This window comes from Cydia pomonella, chromosome 24, assembly GCF_033807575.1.
Source record: "Cydia pomonella isolate Wapato2018A chromosome 24, ilCydPomo1, whole genome shotgun sequence".
NCBI classification, from domain to species: Eukaryota; Metazoa; Arthropoda; class Insecta; order Lepidoptera; family Tortricidae; genus Cydia; species Cydia pomonella.
In genome coordinates this window covers 12,937,750-12,958,130 of record NC_084726.1, presented here as the reverse complement: position 1 = coordinate 12,958,130, position 20,381 = coordinate 12,937,750, and positions in this window count along the sequence as shown.

The window sequence follows — 20,381 nt, the reverse complement described above, 5'->3', positions numbered from 1 at the left end:
AACGATGGTGAGGTCAAAGTTGAATGAATTCTGAAATGATATAGCCAACACGCATGGAATTGTACTACCCATAATCATGGTTAATGATGTAATAGTTATCTCTAAGGTCATGATTGTTCGTTACGCATGAACGCATAGTTGATCTATATTGTTGACTTAAAAAAGTCATTGATGTTGAAGGATTATTACAGATTCAAGGACTACTTGACAGACATGCATAGCACAAACCAGAAAATGTAATAAAAACAAGTAGCAATTAAAATCATTGTATTATGTGTAGAGTTATAGGTGACACAGCTCAGGGAAGAAAGCACATCAAATATTGTATAATATGTAAATACCTACTTTCATAGCAATCAGTCGGATGTATATAATGTGTATTCTCATTTCTTTATTATTATTATTTTCGTTTCCTTTGTAAAAATTCGACATGTTTTCTGAAAGAGCTACCTACGTATTTGTATAATTTGATGTACATATATATTTTTTTAAACACTATACAGAAAAGTAGCTACAGCTACTGTATGTACTTGCATGATTTCTATAGTAATCTAAATTGTATTTTTTTGTATTTAATGCATGTTAATTATAAGATGTAATGTTTTGAAAGGATGTGTCCCGCCGAGTTTCTTGCCGGTCCATATTGGGATACCCTCTTCCTAATTGAGGGGGGATTTAAATCTATTTGGGTCAGAGGTGTAGGGTTAGAGCCGGTGTAGCTTTATTTGGCGTTCATAAGCGCATTGTAATATGCCTACTTGAATAATAAACTATCTTTATCTTATCTTTGTGATGGATATTAAATAGTTGTATGAAAAATTTAAACCAGTAGGGCTAAGATGGTAGGCTCTTTATGATTTGTCACCATGCCTGTCACCTTCTAAAAAGTATGTAATCGCGAAAGTGACGGGCATAGTGACAAGTGATAAAAATGGAACCATGCTGCCGCCGCAGTAGCAGAGTTCTACTGCCGAAGTATTGCAGACCGTCATCACTGCTGCAGTAATACTGGTGTAGTCAAAACCCGAACAATACCTTTATGAAGCTTTTACAAAAATAGGTCACACATAACCCAACCATGGAAAAATAAGTAAGCATCATAGAATGCATAGAATGTTTCGTAGTCTACATCTAGCGTCAAGTAGTGGAACTCTCAGTACTGCTACTCGACAATAGATATCGCGGCAAACAAAAAGTCTAATGCTCAATGATTTTCAGCTAATATTATAACCAGAGTAAGCGTAGGAGTTGAAAATAGAGTTCCGGTTACTCTAGTTATAATAATAATTCAGCCTATATACGTCCCACTGCTGGGCACAGGCCTCCGCTCATGCGCTAAAGGGTTTAGGCTATAGTCCCCACGCTAGCCCAATGCGGATTGGGGACTTCACATATACCTTTGAATTTCTTCGTAGATGTATGCAGGTTTCCTCACGTTGTTTTTCTTCACCGAAAAGCTGGTGGTAAATATCAAATGATATTTCGTACATAAGTTCCGAAAAACTCATTGGTACGAGCCAGGATTTGAACCCGCGACCTCCGGATTGAAAGTCGGACGTCATATAATATTAGCGGAAAATCGCTGAGCATTATACTTCTTGACTACGAAAATAATAGTATTAGTTATTATATTTTTTTCTTACTTAGACGCTTATTATTTTCGTAGTCGACATCTAGTATCGGGTAGCGGAATTATCAGTACTGCTACTTGTCAAAAGATGTGTAGCGGTACTGATAAATCCGCTATTTGACGCTATATCGACCATGAAAATAATAAGCGTTCCAAAACCGTCGGAAACTGATGTTTGGAGTGATCTGTATGCTTACTTATTTCTGTATGGCTTAACTGAGTTTCATACTACAACACCTTTTTAAACCGTGACTTGGATGGTTTGGACACGTGGAAAGAATGAGTGAAAGAAGGTTAACAAAGAGAGTGTATAAGGGAGAAGTAGAAGAGGGAGCTGGAAGGGGTAGACCTCGGCGGACTTTCTCTGATCAAACCGGGGAAATCCTGAAGAAAGGCCAGGTCAAGAGCACCCTAAACCGAGAAGCGTGTATGAGGAATGTCATGAAAGTGAAGGAAGCGAAAGAGGTATGTCAGGATCGTAGCAAGTGGAAATCCGTGGTCTCTGCCTACCCCTTCGGGAAATAGGCGTGATTATATATATGTATGTAAACGTGATGATCATTTATATGATTGAAATGATTAAGACGGTCATATTTTTGAATTATATTTTTTTATACGTTTTAACAAAAAAAGTTATCGATGCGTGCACGCATGAAAGAAGAGAAAACAACAAAACACATTCTCCTAGACTGCAAACAGGTAGAAGTATACAGGAGCAAATACCTAGGGACTCCGTGCACACTAAAGGAGGCAGTTAGCAAGCTGAAGACACTGCTAGGTTTCGTGGAGGAGCTGGGATGGCGCTACCTCGTTTTCACGTAAAATAGGCTCAATTTTGGTCAATTTGCGGAAAAATGCCCAGAAACACTAACTAACTAACTTATCGATTGATTCGATCAAAAATAATATTGCTAATTTTTAGAAACAATTTTCATATGTTTAACTTTTGTGCATATTTGTTACACTAAAGTGCGTTTTAGACCTATGTTCATGATTTTTTTCTATAGAGCCAAAGTCAAAAAAACAGGATTCAAATCTATGAACTTAGTAGAAAAACCCTGATAATTGCTACTATTTTTTTTTTATTCCTCTCTCTGAATCTATGACACTTTAAATACCCCTAAAAATACTTTAAGTAGTTTGCATTAATATTTTCAATGAATTGTATTTTAGAAATGTTGATGTGCTTGTTTTTGTTTGTATGTAAATTCCATGTTGACGTGTAAAAGTGCCCTTGTGGCCTATTTGCTGAATAAATGTTGAAATTGAAATTAACAAATGGAAACAACTCAAAATTTGCATCTGATTAGTTTGCCCCACATGTGGATAAATTAACTGTCTTATTAGTTTTTGAACAATCGAGAGGGCTCTTACCAGTTGGTGTGTTGAAAAAAACATTTTGGCTTTTAATTTTTAATTTTGCGTCACCTAACGATGACGCTGGAAGTTTAGTCGCAATCGCAATCAATATCCTATAGCCTTATTGATAAATATTGGCTATCGCTAAATCTTCCTGAAATCTATAATACTTGCGCTAATCACTCAAGTATTTGGATCCGGGTAATGTAATTTAGATCGAGGGAAGTTCCGTAAAGCCGAGCGGCATCTGGGCTATAACCGCGAAAATCGAAATTCGTTAAATGCGTAAATGCGCTTGCAAGCTTGGCTTTCGGTCTTGCTTACACTTGGCCACTGGTTCATTTCCAAGTTATGCTCTTCTGCAGCTCGACTTCAAACTCGCAGGAAACTACACATTTGGGACTGTCGGCCTTATCTTTGCGGAGCTTAACCGTCGGCCTCGCTCACTCTGCGAGTTCGATTCCAAACTCTGCTTTCCTGCATCTCTGTCTTGAGCTTCGCACGGGAAGCCATCGAGATTTGATGGCTTTCTGTCTCCCTTCTCGCTTTATAACACATAGGTACTTAGTTCACGACCGAGCTTCATTCTCTTGAAGGATCCTTAGGACTGTCTGCAAGGCGTTTCCCTGATACGACCTGCCATTTTTTTATTTAGTTCTAGAAACAGGGGCCTCGCAAAGATTTTCTGCCTGGAGCCTCGCAGAGGCTAAAGCCGCCCCGGCCTGAATAAGCTACTTGCCGCTTACCTGACGAATAATGTCATCGTTGGCGTACGAAACGCATATCGAAATTGGTTTACACAATGTCCCGGCAGATGGCGCTGTTACCTACGACAAATAGCGAACGTTAGTTCAACGTAGTTGTACAAGATGTTAAGCTTTTTTTATAATTTGTCTGAGGATTTGTGTGGAGATTGTTACTCTTAGAATTAATATACGTCTGTTTATTACTAAACACGGTATTTGTACTTGATTCCTCTTCGAGACCCTAGTGTTAACTGGTAGATAAAGTGCTAAGTTTTAGCTGGCAGTTAATTTATTTGTTAATTAGCTATCTGATACTTTACTTGGACATTGTGAAACAGACCCAAATATTTTTAATCACAGTAACTCTATGATCCTTAATTATCTCCCGATTTGTACGAAAATAAAACATTGACCATTGCGTTACCATCTTGTAATATTAATATTATGATTTTTGGTCAGCAAATTTCTATTATATGGTTCTAGTGTGTGACTGTCCTACAGTTTTTATACTCAAATTCAATGTCTATCATACTTTTTTCTATTAATAGATTAAGGGATATGATCAATAGCTTTGCGATCCTAGCGAAATATTGGTACTATTTCTATGAAATTCCATTTCGGGAGAAAACGTTTTCCACTAACTAAATCTTAACTAATTTTGATTTTGATGTCGATCGCTTCAGCATAAAAGCCACGGGCTCTGCTATAATGTTAAAAAAAGGTGAGCTTCTAGTGTTCAGAGCTAACCGCAGGAGTCCGTCAGTAACACCGCCGGTGACTCTTTGTGGCACCCCTCTGAATAGGGTCTCGAGCTTTAAGTACTTGGGGCATGTAGTGACAGAAGACCCAAGCGATGATGCCGATGTTGAGAGGGAACGTAGGGCACTGGCAGTTAGAACAAACATGTTGATTCGTAGGTTAGCCTGTTGTACGGCTGAGGTTAAGCAGACACTTTTTAGGTCTTATTGCCAGTCGTTATATGCGAGCAGCCTATGGATTAACTATACCAAGAAAGCTTACAGTGCCTTGCGTGTCCAATTCAATAACGGATATAGAATGCTGTTGGGGTTGCCGCGGTTTTGCAGCGCATCAGGCATGTTTGCTGAGTCCCTCATGGATGATTTTTATACAATAATGCGCAAACGAGTAGCCTCCCAGATGTGTCGGGTGCAAGGCAGCGCCAACAGCTTCTTAGCGGCAATCGGAGAGAGGCTGGATAACCCTTTTAAACGACATTGGGCGTCGTTGCATGCTCCAATGCACCACGATTGTAAATAAGGTATTATTAAGATAGAATCAGGATAACTAACATAGATATAAGTAGGTTCTATTGTACTTAACTAACAAATATGGACTGGAATTTGGTCTGAAATAAATATATATTGATTGATTGATTGATTGATAATATATTCTAGGTTTATAAGTTTCAATTATTTTATTATTTTATTTTTGTTTTGCTAATTAATTAAAAAAGCGGCCAAATGCGAGTCGGACTCACCCATGAAGGGTTCCGTAACATTTATGACGTATTAAAAAAAACTAATTACTATATCTCATTCAAACCAATTTTCGGTGGAAGTTTGCATGGTAATGTATATCATATATATATTTTTAATTTTATCATTCTGTTATTTCAGAAGTTATAGGGGGGGGGGGGGCGCACACATTTGACCACTTTGGAAGTGTCTCTGGCGCAAACTATTCAGTTTACAAAAAAATATATATTAAGTATAAGTATTTGGGTTTCAGTTCTAAGTATGGGGAGCCCCCATTATTTACTGTATTTTTTTATGTGAAAATCGTAATGCGGTTCATAAAATACATCTAAGTACTTACCAAGTTTGAACAGTATAGTTCTTATAGTTTCGGAAAAAAGTGGCTGTGACATAAACGGACAGACAGATGGACATGACGAATCTATAAGGGTTCCGTTTTTGCCATTTGGCTACGGAACCCTAAAAAGGGAAACTAATAAACCTCGTTTTACATTATGTGAATAACATACTAAAAATCATGGAGAGTGGAAAATGTTTAGAAGTGATAAAAAAGTTTTCTCTTTTTGTTTTTGTTGATCAAGTATACCACTTCCCTCTTAAAGGTCATGAAAAAGTATAATGATCCACTTCATACAAATATTATAAATGCAAAAGCAACCCTGTCTGTCTGTCTCCACAATTAAAGTACTCAACCGAAGTAGGTAGATGACATTTCATATCATAGGTGTCGGAAAATTTCTTGAATAAATGACCTATAAGCCTATAAATTCGTTTAACCCTGTCATTATACTCATTATTTGCGCGACAAAGATTGAAATACAGTACAAAAGTGTAACAACAATACTGTATTACAAGTATTGGTCATTCTTACATAAATTGACTAAGCCCTACAGTAAGCTCAAGAAGGCTTGTGTTGTGGGTACTCGGAAAACGATTTTTTTTTTTTATACCACGTCGGTATAAAACCATACGGCCCGCCTGATGGTAAGCAGTCTCCGTAGCCTATGTACGCCTGCAACTCCAGAGGAGTTACATGCGCGTTGCCGACCCTAAACCCGCCCCCCCCCCCCGCAACCTTACTCACCGGCAGGACAACAACACTATGAGTAGGGTCCAGTGTTATTTGGCTGCGGTTTTCTGTAAGGTGGAGGTACTTCCCCAGTTGGGCTCTGCTCTAGATCTGGAATGACATCCACTGGCTGTGCCCTAACACATAAAGCGAGATGAAATTCACAATGCCCATACCTCTCTTTTGGACGTAGTTTAAGGACGTACCCGGGTCCGGGTACGATAAATATAATATATAAATACTTAAATACATAGAAAACTCCTATGACTCATATTATACCTCTATATATCGTTGTCTAAGTACCCACAATACAAGCCTAATGAGCTTACCGTGGGACTTAGTCAATTTGTGCAATAATATCCTATAACATTTATTTATTTATTTATTTAATGATCATCCCACTCAAATGAAGTCGGGGCAAAAGCTAATAAAGAATAAAAAATCTTTTTTTTTCCTGCAAGTAGGCCTCAAGGGCACTTTTACAAGCCAATACAATCTACAGTTACATCATAGAGTGACATGAAAAATACAAAGCTACATTTATAAATACAACAGCCAATACCTGGGTAAACATTACATTTTATACCTCGACGGTGACAAGCAAGCATACGGCCCGCCTGATGGTAAGCAGTTACCGTAATTATAATAATATTATAATTACTACAATACAACATATGTAGTATCTTTGGTTAAAATACATTAAATCTGGAGATGTAAAAGGTCCCCAATGTCAGAGTACTAATAAGATTTGGAGGTGTAAAGTCTCTCCAAGTGTCAAAATGAAATTTATACTAAATCGCGCGTCTAGACTGTTAAGCTAGCAGTCTCATAAAGTACTTAATCATACATTAAGTCAACTTACCAAAACGCTTTGTTCACAACTTTATCAGCCACGCTCATATCTCCCACGTGTAACCTAGGTAACTGGGATATCACGATCTGCGTATCTATTGATCACATTACCCGACATGCCGACCTTTTGTTATTACTGATCAACTGCGCATTTGATCATTCACAGCTTATTTAACCGAGTTATGAGGTTATTCATCTTTGCTTTGCGATCTTTAATAGAAATAAATGGGGCTGTCAGTCTATAACCTCGTTAGGCCCACCATATAAAATATTTCTCTTTCTTCTTAGGTGATGTTTTTTTACAATATGGATATGAAAGTAAAATATAAACCAGGCCCGGCGTTTTTATAAGGGTTTAGCGTCGCGTTTGGTGGATGCCACGGGGGCTGGTCAGTATTTTGCCCAAATAATTAGCATCGCAATTCAACGGGGAAAGTGGCCAGCCTGCTGGGCACACTGCCTGCTGGCGGTGAGTTAGAATGTGCATTTAATTTATAGGGTTTTTTTAATGTATACTTTTAGAGTAAGTTGACGAAGCCTGTTGCAGATTTTACCGTTGTATTGTATTTTGACGATTTTGATTATGAGTTTGATTATGAGTTTGTGTTCATCTGACGAAGCCTGCGTTGCGGATATAAAATTATGGTCCCTGAATAAATATATAAATAATAAAAACACATTAAAAAACAATACAAAACACATATACCTAAACACATTGTAATAATCCTAACCCAGGGAGCGGCCGGCAGCGGGGCAGGGCCCAAGTTGCCGTTGGTCAGGGCTCCAGAGTGAGGAACCGCCTTCTGCATCTGACCCTTGATCCAACCACCTAGCGAGAGTCTCTCAAGGTGTTGGTCGAGACTCTTCGCTATGAGACCATTCGCTGAAACGAATATCGGGACAATGATTCCTATTATTATTATTGACTTCGTTGCAGTATAATTGAGATAATTTTGTTTGTTTGAGAAAGCGATGAAACAAAAGAAAATGACACTTTATTTGGTTTACGAAAGGTTCTAATTAAATTAAAACAGAGTGTGCATTGTAATGACATTGGCGGATTTTTTGTGTTGCCGATTATTTTTTTGTAGGGTTTAATAAAAATTTAAAAGTTTGAAGAGCTCCTTATTCTGCGCGGAATAAACACGACACCCCAAATTGGGAAGCTAAATGTCTGTAAATTTCCGTTGAGCTACGAAAATTCAACATGTTTTCGTAATTCAGAGGAAGATTTTTAGGATATACAGTGAAATCGCTTTGAATTTTCCAATTAATTTCGCGAAAACTACAAAAAATGTATTACTGCTGCGGCGGTCGCTGTCACTGAGCCATATTCTTATTTTCATATCTAAAAGATAAAGATAATATATTTGCACCCAATTTGCACCCAATTAGCGAGAGTTGTTAAGAGAGAGGTGACAATCCCCCCCCCCCCCCTTCATAGACTGATTGTATGCAGAGGGGTCACGTCTCTCTGCAGCTGACTGTACTCTGCCTAATAGTTGAAGTGGTCTGTGTTAAGAAACATCGCATCATTCGTAACTTTGCACTCTAAGGCATCGAGTACAATTTTGCACACTGGCCTTTCCAAACGGAAACAATAAAATTATGATCACAAATTATAAGTGCAGTGGAACCTCGTTAGCTCGAACCTCGATAAGACGAAATCCTCGTTAACACGAAACAAAATTCCATTCCCTTCCCTTCAAAGCCCAAATAACTCGAAATATTTAACCTCATTAAGACGAAGTAACCAACGATTCCCTTCACGTCTATCCAGTACAAATTTAATCCATTACTCGAAAACTGGAATTTGACGTCTATAACTCAAGAAAACAGACGTATTCTTATATCGCCTCCATATCTCAGAATTATTTATCAAAAAGAAAATAATAAGACCGTACTTTATGCGTAAGTATATACAGGGTCAAATTTTAACCACTGTTGATGCTCTGCATACTGAAGGTCATACTGAACTACTTTTAAAATTTGGCTGTCCCATAGAAATCAGCGGCATCAATCAGCCAATTTTTTTCGGCATTAAAAAATAAATAAATATTATAGGACATTTTTACACAAATTGACTAAGTCCCACAGTAAGCTCAATAAGGCTTGTATTGAGGGTACTTAGACAACGATACCTATATATAATATATAAATATATATAAATACTTAAATACATAGAAAACACCCATGACTCAGGAACAAATATCCATGCTCATCACACGAATAAATGCCCTTACCAGGATTTGAACCCGGGACCATCAGCTTCGTAGGCAGGGTCACTACCCACTAGACCAAACCAGTCGTCATTGGTCCCATAGTGAAAGTTGTTCAGTATGACCTATAAAGTCATTACGTAGTATGAACGGTGGTAAATATCGTGTAATATACCTATTTATTTATTTATTTAAACCTTTGGGAAACAAACAGGCAAAAACAACACACATAGTAAATCAGATTACACATTCACAAACTGTTTGGCAGTTTCCACTGATAAATAATAACAATTATGTTGCTCAGAAATTAACATTAATATTCACTCACTCGCAGCCGAAGCAGCACGAACAGCATCCTAAGTACGCTGGCACAGCGTTGGGACTCGCCCCTAGTCAAGCGGTACGTGCAGCTACACTCACCTGTTGCTGTGCCGCCGCGAAACTTATAATTCTTATAAATATTATGTAATGTTTTGTTTTGTTTGTTTTGTCCAATTGTTTGTTTTGTCTAATTAACTGTAATACTAACTCTAGATACATAAGTCATTGTTGCCTAACTCTATGGATGGACGTCAAGTTCGAAATAAATATTTTAATTCAATTCAATTCAATATACATGCAAAACTCAACTAACTCTAACTGTTGAAAACAATATTAAAAAATTGGCAAGTATGCTGAAATATACTAACTAATTAATATTATTATTAGCTGTACTTTTTATTGCAGAAACAAAATGAAATATATCAATATCAGAATTTTTTTCATTATAAGATCTACACGCTCTAGCTAAGAACCTATTTGCACATTTATTACCTTTGCATATTTAGTTTTAATTTTTTCCATTATTTTATTTTTATTGTCCAACTAACATTATTAAGATAGTCTGTAACTAACAAGCTATGGATCAACTTGGTCTAAAATAAATGATTTATTTCATTACCTCTCTACTGCGAATTTTTCATTCATTTTACCTCTATAATATTTCATTCATATTACCATACGAAACCTTTTTAAGGCAAATAAAAACCTATAAGAACCTTTATACGTCCATATCCTCTTTAAGACGAACTTTTTAACGTTTGCCTTGAGATTCGTGCTACCGAAGTTCCACTGAATTACGCATCGAAATTAAGTTTAGCATTATGATCATGATTCATTAGGGTATTCCTCCTATCATGACCAACACACATGTTTCTCACGAGTTAATGAACTACATAACAATTATAATTATCTTAGTAAATAATTCTGAAATTAAACAATTAACTACGAGACCCTAATTAATATGGGCACACAGATGATAAACGTGATGTTCATGCAAATGAAAGGAGGCGTGCGGAGTTAAAGACAAAACGGAGAGCCTCTTTAAACAATTACAGGTTTAAGTTTAGGCTTAAAGAACTTTATTCTCATAAAGAATTACATAATTCACTTACATGAGAAAATTCACATGTTAAAACTAAGTCTAAGCATACAGTGTACACAAAAAACATGTTATTAATTTCATAGTGGGTAGAAATGCATTACAAGATACTTATTACTGAACGCTCGGAACATATCTTTACGTTACCAACGGAACACCAAACAAAACCAGCGATGTATGAGGCAGATAAGACGATGCGCTAGGATGGATGCGGCATACTCGAGTGTGCCCGATCGATTTCCTATACAAAATCCTAAATGGACAGTGCCGTTTAAGAGGAATTTCCTCCCGCGGACGCTCTAGCTGTGAAAATGAGCTTCCTTCCGAGATTTTCTGGAGGGACTTAAATATAGGGTCGTCACCGCGCATTTAACATCTCTCGAGTAGGCAGGCTACAGTGATCGCTTACCAGCAGACGGGCCGTATGCTTATGTGCCACTAACGTGGTAAAATAATAAGCCCTGACCTATGTCAAGGGACGCGCACAGACACACGCCATGGTGGAAACTGTGAAGGTCATTTAATTGGCACATTCACTGCCAAGAACACGTATGTGTATTCATTTTAAACCGGAAACGGGGCGGATACTTACTAAATACAGAGGATTACTATGACTAGCTTAAATCTATTTCCTCGTTGTATCGCAATACTGATACGTTGTGCGAGGAAGCCGCCAGATCTTCAGTCACCAGTTACGTCACAGACCAGACGCTTCGCGATTCCTGCAAAAAACAAATTAGGTCCGGAAATAGAAATACTACGTATCCCGTGCGATGAGTGAAGATGATAATGTAAAATAATTCCATACAGCCTTACACACCTAGGCCTGTAAAGCAACCTTCTTTTGTTTTTAAACGTCATATTGTGACAGAGTCTTGGCATTCAACCTACGGAAGGTGGAGATAAGGAACGATATCTCCATGTACCAAAAAGTGTCATCAAAAAACTTTAAATAGGTGTCGCTACAATACCTAGAGTACTTGAACAAAAAAATCAAATCATAGACAGCGTACATTCGACGTGCCCCTACCCCGCAAAAATCAGCTGTTTTGTACAGAAAATTACAGACAAGGCGTCTCCAGTTGTTAAATCCTCCAAGGTTATATACGATAAGTAGTTCAACTGATGTGAAAATATTCATGAAAATATTTCAGGCAGAATAACGAGGAGTCGGAAAGGGGTTGCCGGCCGAGTTAACGAGCGAGGTCGTTTAATAACACGAAGCCGGCAATCCTAGTCCAGCCGAGATTATCAGTCGATTACATTACATGAAATCATAAACACAAAAAAAGAAGTCTCTTTTGTACCCAAAAGGACAGACACTCCGTCAATAACGCCTAGGTTCTTAGCTACTCTGGAGTGATTTGGAACTATTATTTATAGCTGACAGCTGGACACTTTTGCAACAGTTCTACCATAAGAGATGCCACTCTTCTTAATTCCACACTCCATAATTCAACCATCAAATAATAGTAGATTCGTACCTAATTTGTGTTTAGCTGTGTATACCCTACGAATAAAACAAATTGACTACATTTTTTAAATTCTATATCTACTTAGCCTGCAACCCTTTGTTTCTCGGCCTCTATAGTAATGTACTATTATTAGTATAAAGTAAATTAGTGCAAGCGAGACGTATAGAAAGAAAGTGACGTAAACGTTAGCGAATATGTCACTGGCCTGATTGTCAATTTTTCAAGTAAATGATTTACGTTTTAAGTCTTAAACGGTACCTGTAGAAAAAACTTACTTAGAGTAACAAGGCGTAGTCAAACGTTTTTTTTTATGTGATAGTCAGTAAATGAGCAGACTAGCCAACTGACGGGAAGCGGTCTTCGTGGCCCACGGACATAAGCAACATCACAGGAGCCACTTAAGCGTTGCCGAGCCTTGAGAACCCTAAATACCCGCTTCTTGAAGAATCCCATGTCGTAGCGCAAAGGAAATACCTCAGAAGATAACGTAGGTATTAAAGATCAATTTGTCATTGAATTCTGCATCATATTTCCTACGTCAGATGTCTTAATTTCATTTGCAATTTATATTAGTCTCTAGGATTGGTAAATGATGCGATGGGCGTGCCTTGTAAAGCTATATCTGTACCATTTGCCATTCCAAATAATGTCTTACTTACAAAGAGATAGGCTTAATTTTGAACTAATATATCACAAATCGATTAAAAACCCTTATCAAATCAAAACTATAAATAAATATAGCATCAACATGGAATGATAAGCAATTTTCTAGGAGGATGTCACGTAGACATGATCAATTGATCATATCGGTCATGATTTCATCGCTGTTTTATCCGGTCACGTGGAAAGTGGTCACTAAATAAAGATATTGGTAGATAAAGAGCGATCTCTAGTAGACAACCTTTGAGTATAGACCGAGGTGAGTAAACAGCGGTATTTGTTGGCTCCTCTATACCGTGGGGGGCCATCATACTGGCCCACTAAGATAGGCAAGATGGCTTATGGCGCGGCGGGATGGCGATGGGATGACCATGGTGTTGATTTTCATCCGCACATCAAAGATAGGCCAGCGATGGTGCGTAAGCATCTCCACGTGACCCATTCCATAGTGCGTGCTCTCAACCATCGCATGGCCATCTCGCTGATACAGCGCTGGGCTATCATGTAGAAGAGCTATACCTAACCATCACATGGCTATCTCTTTGATCTAGCGCTGAGCCAGCATGTAGCCTTATAATCGTCTTGAGGCATATTGAGGGGCCAGCGAACGATAGAACGAGGCTAAACATCGTTTTTATAGCTCAATAACAGTTATAGATCTCAAAATTGACCCCGTTTCAACCTACCTGTTTGAATTTACCCCGGCCTCGGATAGCGGAGATAGAGACAATCAAAAAAGTAGATGATTTGTTAATATTAATTACTCCTGAAGTGCAGCGCTGTTCGCTTTTCCATAATTGATTGATTTACTTGATTTTTTTAAGATACGTTAAATTAGGTCTAGATACGATAGGGATCGGAAATGTCAGTTTCAAAAGTGACTTTTTGTAATTGATAAATCTTAAAACTCAGATCGAACATTTCGCGCGCACCACCATCGGGAGCGATTGTGTCACAAATATCAAAACTTTAGCAAACTTCAAAATTGAAATGCCGGTCCTGAAGATCACAATGATCCGTTGTATGAAGGCCGTGTTCCGGTCCTCGTGGCGCTCCTCAAGGAAATCCTAGAAAACCTACGTTCTTTTGTCTGACATCACGACAACTATCACGCTGTTTATCATAAATATAAAACAACCTTTTAACCGGAATCAAACTTGTTTACAACGCCACTAGTCAAAACATCAAATACCATAGTTATCTTTATCGGTGTTTTAAGAGTAAATCAGGTGAAGTAAACAGGGTAGGTTCAATAAAAATTGAGATATTTTGGACCCGGGTATGTCCTTAAACTACGTCCAAAAGAGAGGTACGGGCAATGTGAATGTCATCTCGCCTTGTGTGGTAGGGCACAGCACAGCAGATGTCATTCCAGATCTAGAGCAGAGCCCAACTGGGGAAGTACCTCCACCTTACAGAAAACCGCAGGAAAATAACACTTGACCCTACTCATAGTGTTGTGTTCCTGCCGGTGAGTAAGGTTGCCAGAGCTCAACGAGGGGTGTGGGGTTAGGGTCGGCAACGCGCATGTAACGCCTCTGGAGTTGCAGGTGTACATAGGCTACGGAGACTGCTTACCATCCGGCAGGCCGTATGCTTGTTTGCCACCGACGTAGTATAAAAAAGATATAGCGAGATACACTTTGAGCAGTAGACCTCGCGATAAGCTTAGAAAATATAAATGAGCAAAATACTAAGTTTGTTGAGTCGTTATCACAATGAACTCTCCACCAAAATTGCGTTTTCACAATTCCTTCTTATGCCTATACTAGATTTATATGCTGACTTCAGTTATCTGGATCTTAATGAGGAGCAGCTCAATAATCTTGAGCGCTTGCAAAATCCTTGTTGGTATCAGATTTATTTGGACCACACAAATTTGATCATATTTCCAACTTCCGTGCCCAGTTCAAGTGGCTCCCTATACGTCATCGTCGTAATTCTCATATTCTCTCTCTTCTTTATAGCGTTCTTTTCAACCCCTCCACTCCCCCATATCTTAAAGAGCGTTTAATCTATCTCTCCTCGGTCAGGCCTTCATGGAAATATCTATTTGTTGCCCCTCCATCCTCTAGCACATTTTATAGTGCCTCTTTCACTTTTCGAGCTGTTCGGCTGTGAAACAGCCTGCCGTTAGATATTAGGTGTGCGAAAACTCTTTAAAGCTTTAAAGCTCTCTTTCTTAATGTGCCGCTTAATGACATAATCCGTCGATCTCTTGCCACCATCAATGTGCTTGCTCTTCTTGAGCCGACTGGCTTTATCGGGGATGATGGGAAGAGGCCTGATGGGGTGTCCTTAGTTCCCTGGAGCTTGGGACGAATGTTAGTGTAGTATGCTTCCTGCGTAGACATACTGGCACAGTTCCACCTCCAACGGACTAATGTAAAAGCGGGCGCAGCGGCGGAAAGCGCCGAAATTTTGAAACGTAATAAATCTAAGAGCCTCGGTAGAGAGTACCATTTTGTACCATTTGGCGTTGAAACTCTAGGTCCTGGGGTCCCAGCGTGCATAAGTTTTTTGGAGAAATCGCGAAACGTCTGGTTGACGTAACTGGTGACGGAAGAGCTGGCGGCTTCCTCGCACAACGTATCAGTATTGCGATACAACGAGGAAATGCCGCTAGCATCCTCGGTACAATGCCTCAAGGGCGTATTTTAGGTATAAGCTAGTTATAGGAATCATCTCTATATATCCATTATGTATATTGTTATTGTAAATAAAGAACTTATACTATGTGCCGCTGTATTATATTATGTATGTATATTTAGATATGTATCTAATATTTATTTATTTTAATATTGGTATGTCTTGTTATATTTATCTTCTTCTTCTTGTTGTGGCATGTTATCATCTGACGTCGGCGACCATCTCTCGGAACTTATTTTTATCCTGTGCCATTCTGCTCAGGTTGGCAGCGTCATTAATATGAGTTCAGCTTTTAATGTTATCCGTCTCTACGCTAGCTTCCACCTTTCTCTACTAATTAATAATAATAAAAAAATAAACGTTTATTCACGTTTCATGCCTTATAACTATTTACAATATACTTCTGCCAAATCACAGAGTGGTTTATTGGCAGACGAGGCTCCTGTAATAATTGTGTAATAAGCTAGGTAGTTTATACTTGAATAAATTTTTTATTATTATCTATTTAACTCCTTACTGCATGCGCAGCCCTATATGGCAGTTATAATTTTCAATTCTATTGATAGCTATTAAAGAGTATTTTTAAGCAGATATAATTTTATTTGCGACATAAAGTTAGGGGTAAACGCTACAATCTGAACATACAGTATAAAAATGCAGTGCAAGTGTACAGTTTATAGAGGTTGCATTTTACCTTTTATTTAAATTAATAGGATATTGCTTATTTTCTTTTTAAATGTTTCTTTTGTTATCCTTTTGGTCTCTAATTCTGATGGTAACTCGTTATAGATCATAGGGATTAAATCTTTTCTACATCTCTGCCCAAAATAATTAGTAAAACTAGGAACTAACAATTTATTATTATCTCTGCTTCTTATTAACCTTTGACACTGCCTTCGAAGCAGGAGGTCCGGGTTCGAATCCTGGCATTTATTTGCGTGTTCATCACGAATATTTGTTCCTAAGCAATGTTTGGGTCAAGGTCAATCTGTGTGAGATTTACCACAAAAATATTTTTTATATATTTAAGGTTTATCGGCAGACTAGACCCACGTTGTATACTTACGTATAATGACCCCCCGCAGCTATCTCGGCTATTTATGAGAGGACAATAACAAGAGCAACGGCCAGACGGTTGTGTCTACCGATTATAGCAATCATCTGTATTAAAAGACCTAAGGCGAAGAACCTACATAGCGGTGTGGCATGGGCGTCGCCAAGGGGAGGGCAGGGGGGCAGCTGCCCCCCTAGAGATAAAAAATCTAACTAAATGCATGCCCCTCCTCTTGGCTATCGGCCATATTGAACTGCCCCTCCCTAGCCCATCAGCTGGCGACACCCTTGCACTGCGTACGGGGGAGGCGCGGCGTCGTGTATTCGAGCTCGGCTTTCGACCTCGCATCGGAGTCACAGCTAGTTGTCAAGGGCTGATATCTACACGAACCTAAACTTTATATCAGGGGCCCAGTTCTTGCATGGTATTAGTCTAATATTATTAGTGTTAACCCATACGACTTGACAGTTCGTAGACTAATAATATTAGTCTAATATTATTAGTGTTAACCCATACGACTTGACAGTTCGTAGACTAATAATATTAGTCTAATACTGTTTGAGATAGAGAGATCTAAAAAAAATAGCTAATTTATTTAATGTGCATTTAATGACTTCCCAATTAACTAGAATAACTACCTATAGAAGTCTGGCTAGAACTCAAAAATCGGCCAAAAGTATATCGGACCATGCTCAGTATAGGGTTTCGTAGTTACCATTCTGTCGAAAGGGCCAAACGGGGGCTATTAGAGCTCGTTCCCACTATGTCTGCTGCGGTCGTGGCCGACAGCCGACTAGTGTGAACAGATGCGCCGACACCCGATTAAAAACGTCCCGACAGACGACATAGTGGGAACAGAGGCGCCGACACACGATAAAAAATCGTCCCGACAGACGACATAGTGGGAACAGAGGCGCCGACACACGATAAAAAATCGTCCCGACATACGACATAGTGGGAATAAGGGAGTACGTAAGCGTCGGCTGCGTTCGCTTTCATCATACTGAGTAACATTTACTATGGGACCAACCCAGAAATCATGAAATAAAAATTTGGCTATTTCGTACATTTTAGCTGGTCTGGCGTTGAAATTTTCAATGGCAGAGTAAATTTTTTTTTTTCGTGATTAAAAAAAAAAAAATTAAAAAAAAGAAAAAAAAAAAACAAAAAAAAGTCAAAAAAAAAAAAGTAAAAGTAAAAGTTGCTCAGTATGATCTAATTAAAATAAAGAATAAATATTAATGGGTTGGAGTAAATGATGGTTTTAGTTAATAAATATACTGTATAAACTATATTTTATTATATGTATTAGTTACTATAAGATAGTTGAAGCGCTGGTGGCCTAGCGGTAAGAGCGTGCGACTTGCAATCCGGAGGTCGCGGGTTCAAACCCCGGCTCGTACCAATGAGTTTTTCGGAACTTATGTACGAAATATCATTTGATATTTACCAGTCGCTTTTCGGTGAAGGAAAACATCGTGAGGAAACCGGACTAATCCCAACAAGGCCTAGTTTACCCTCTGGGTTGGAAGGTCAGATGGCAGTCACTTTCGTAAAAACTAGTGCCTACTCCAAATCTTGGGATTAGTTGTCAAGCGGACCCCAGGCTCCCATGAGCCGTGGCAAAATGCCGGGACAACGCGAGGAAGAAGAAGTTACTATAAGATAGTCATGCGCCACAACGTAAACAGCGAATCTAATTCACGCTTTACGCTACATACAATACGTAGTAAATTATATTTACTATATATTTTAGCTGACACACAATACAATATTGTAGCCACCATTCTACAACTACTATGTTTCTAATGACTCAAACCATAGCTATGTTAATTATCTAGTAGTATTAAAATAATTAACGATCAGAGGTTATCGCGGGTTCGAACCCGGACATAGTTTAATTATGAAAAAGTAATTAATGTGATTGAGGCGTAGAAATTTAAACTAATTGCTCACGTTGTCTTAAGGTGACATTCGGGTGATGACAGTATTTGTTGCAACTTTAAGGTTACATTCCGATAAAAACTGCATCTGCACTACTGATGCGATATTACTGCCGCGATTAGAACGTTCGATCCATCACATATTCAATTAGTGATTAGTGTTCATATACTTAAATACATAGAATACACCCATGACTCAAGAACAGAAATATCTGTGCTCATCACACAAATAAATGTCCTCACCGGGATTCGAACCCAAAACCATCTTTATAAACGACCTGCCGTCGAATGTTGCAGCTGGTTTGTCTGTATTGTTTGCGGATGACACAACCATGTTGGTTAATGCAGAATCTTACGACCAGCTAAGCCTAAAGATAAGTGATGCTTGTGAGCAGTTACAGACATGGGTTTCAGCAAATAGGCTCATACTAAACTGTTCCAAGTCAAACGTGATGCTATTCTCTGGTCGGAAGATTCCACTGCCACCATGAATGGCAAGCAGTCCGATGCCAGTGTGCAATGAGAGTAGGTTCCTTGGGTTTATAGTTGACTGTAACCTTAACTGGAAACACCATGTTGACAGTGTCTGTGATAGGTTGGGTAGTGCAGTCTTTGCGTTGCGAAAGATGAAGCCACTTATCTCGAAGGAAGCTCTAAAGCAGGTGTACTTTGCTCGCTTCCATTCTATTATGTCGTACGGCACGCTCATTTGGGGTAGCTCCACTGATGCCAGAAGAGCGCTTATAGTTCAGAAAAGAGCAATTCGTACACTTGCTGGAATAAAACACAGACACCCATGTAAAGAACTTTTTATTTGGGAACGCATAATGAGTCACTACTCACAACACCTCTTTGATGTAATAATATATATCAGAAATAATATTGCCCAATTTTCTCGTGTAGACTGTCCAGGAAAACAATTGCGTAACACAGGTCGTCTTAGAACAGTTCCTCGTCGCTTGGTGCTTTCAAAAAGGAACCCACGAATAATCGGACCTACTTATTTTGAGCACCTACCTGCCGAGATAAGAAACGAGCAATGCGACGGAATATTCAGGCGTAAATTGAGAAACCTTTTGTTGGAAAACCCTCTGTACTCGGTAAATGAGTTCATGGAATTGACATTTTGATTCAGAAAGAGTTTTATTCTTATTGTTTTTTTTTTTACGTATTTCATTAGTATTATTATTATTTTCTTTTTTATTTTATTTTGACGATCATGATAGAAAGTCTTATATTTTTTTTTCATGAAATAAATAATCTAATCTAATCTATCTAATCTAATCTAATCTAATCTAATCATCGTGTTCCTTATTGGAGTTTAATCCTTATTGGAGTTCACTCCTTAGGAGTTCCGAGAGCGGAGTTTTTGAAAAATCGTAGCACTTAGTTAGATCACAATACAGCTGCCAAAAATTCAACTAGCAATCTTGAGTAGGTATGAAATTTATGGGGAGGAAAACCAAACGTTACGTACGTTACGCATCCCCTAGCAACGGCTGCATGGAAACACTATTTATTCAATGTCAACAAGAGTTCAAATCTTACCCGAAATGAGAAAACTACATTTTATTAAATGAAAAATCTGCTTGGGAAAAAATAGTATTGTCCCTTCTGCCGCAACTAGAAGTTGTTTTTACTTAAGTAGATGGGGAGCCCTCTAGTAACTTCCGCGTCATATTTTAACCCCGATTCAAGATAACAAATAAAATACATTTATTTGTGACAGTCACAAAAATGTACGAACATGTTCTGACAATAAAAGTAGAAGAACAGAACATTAAGTGCGCATCAATTATATAAAAACAC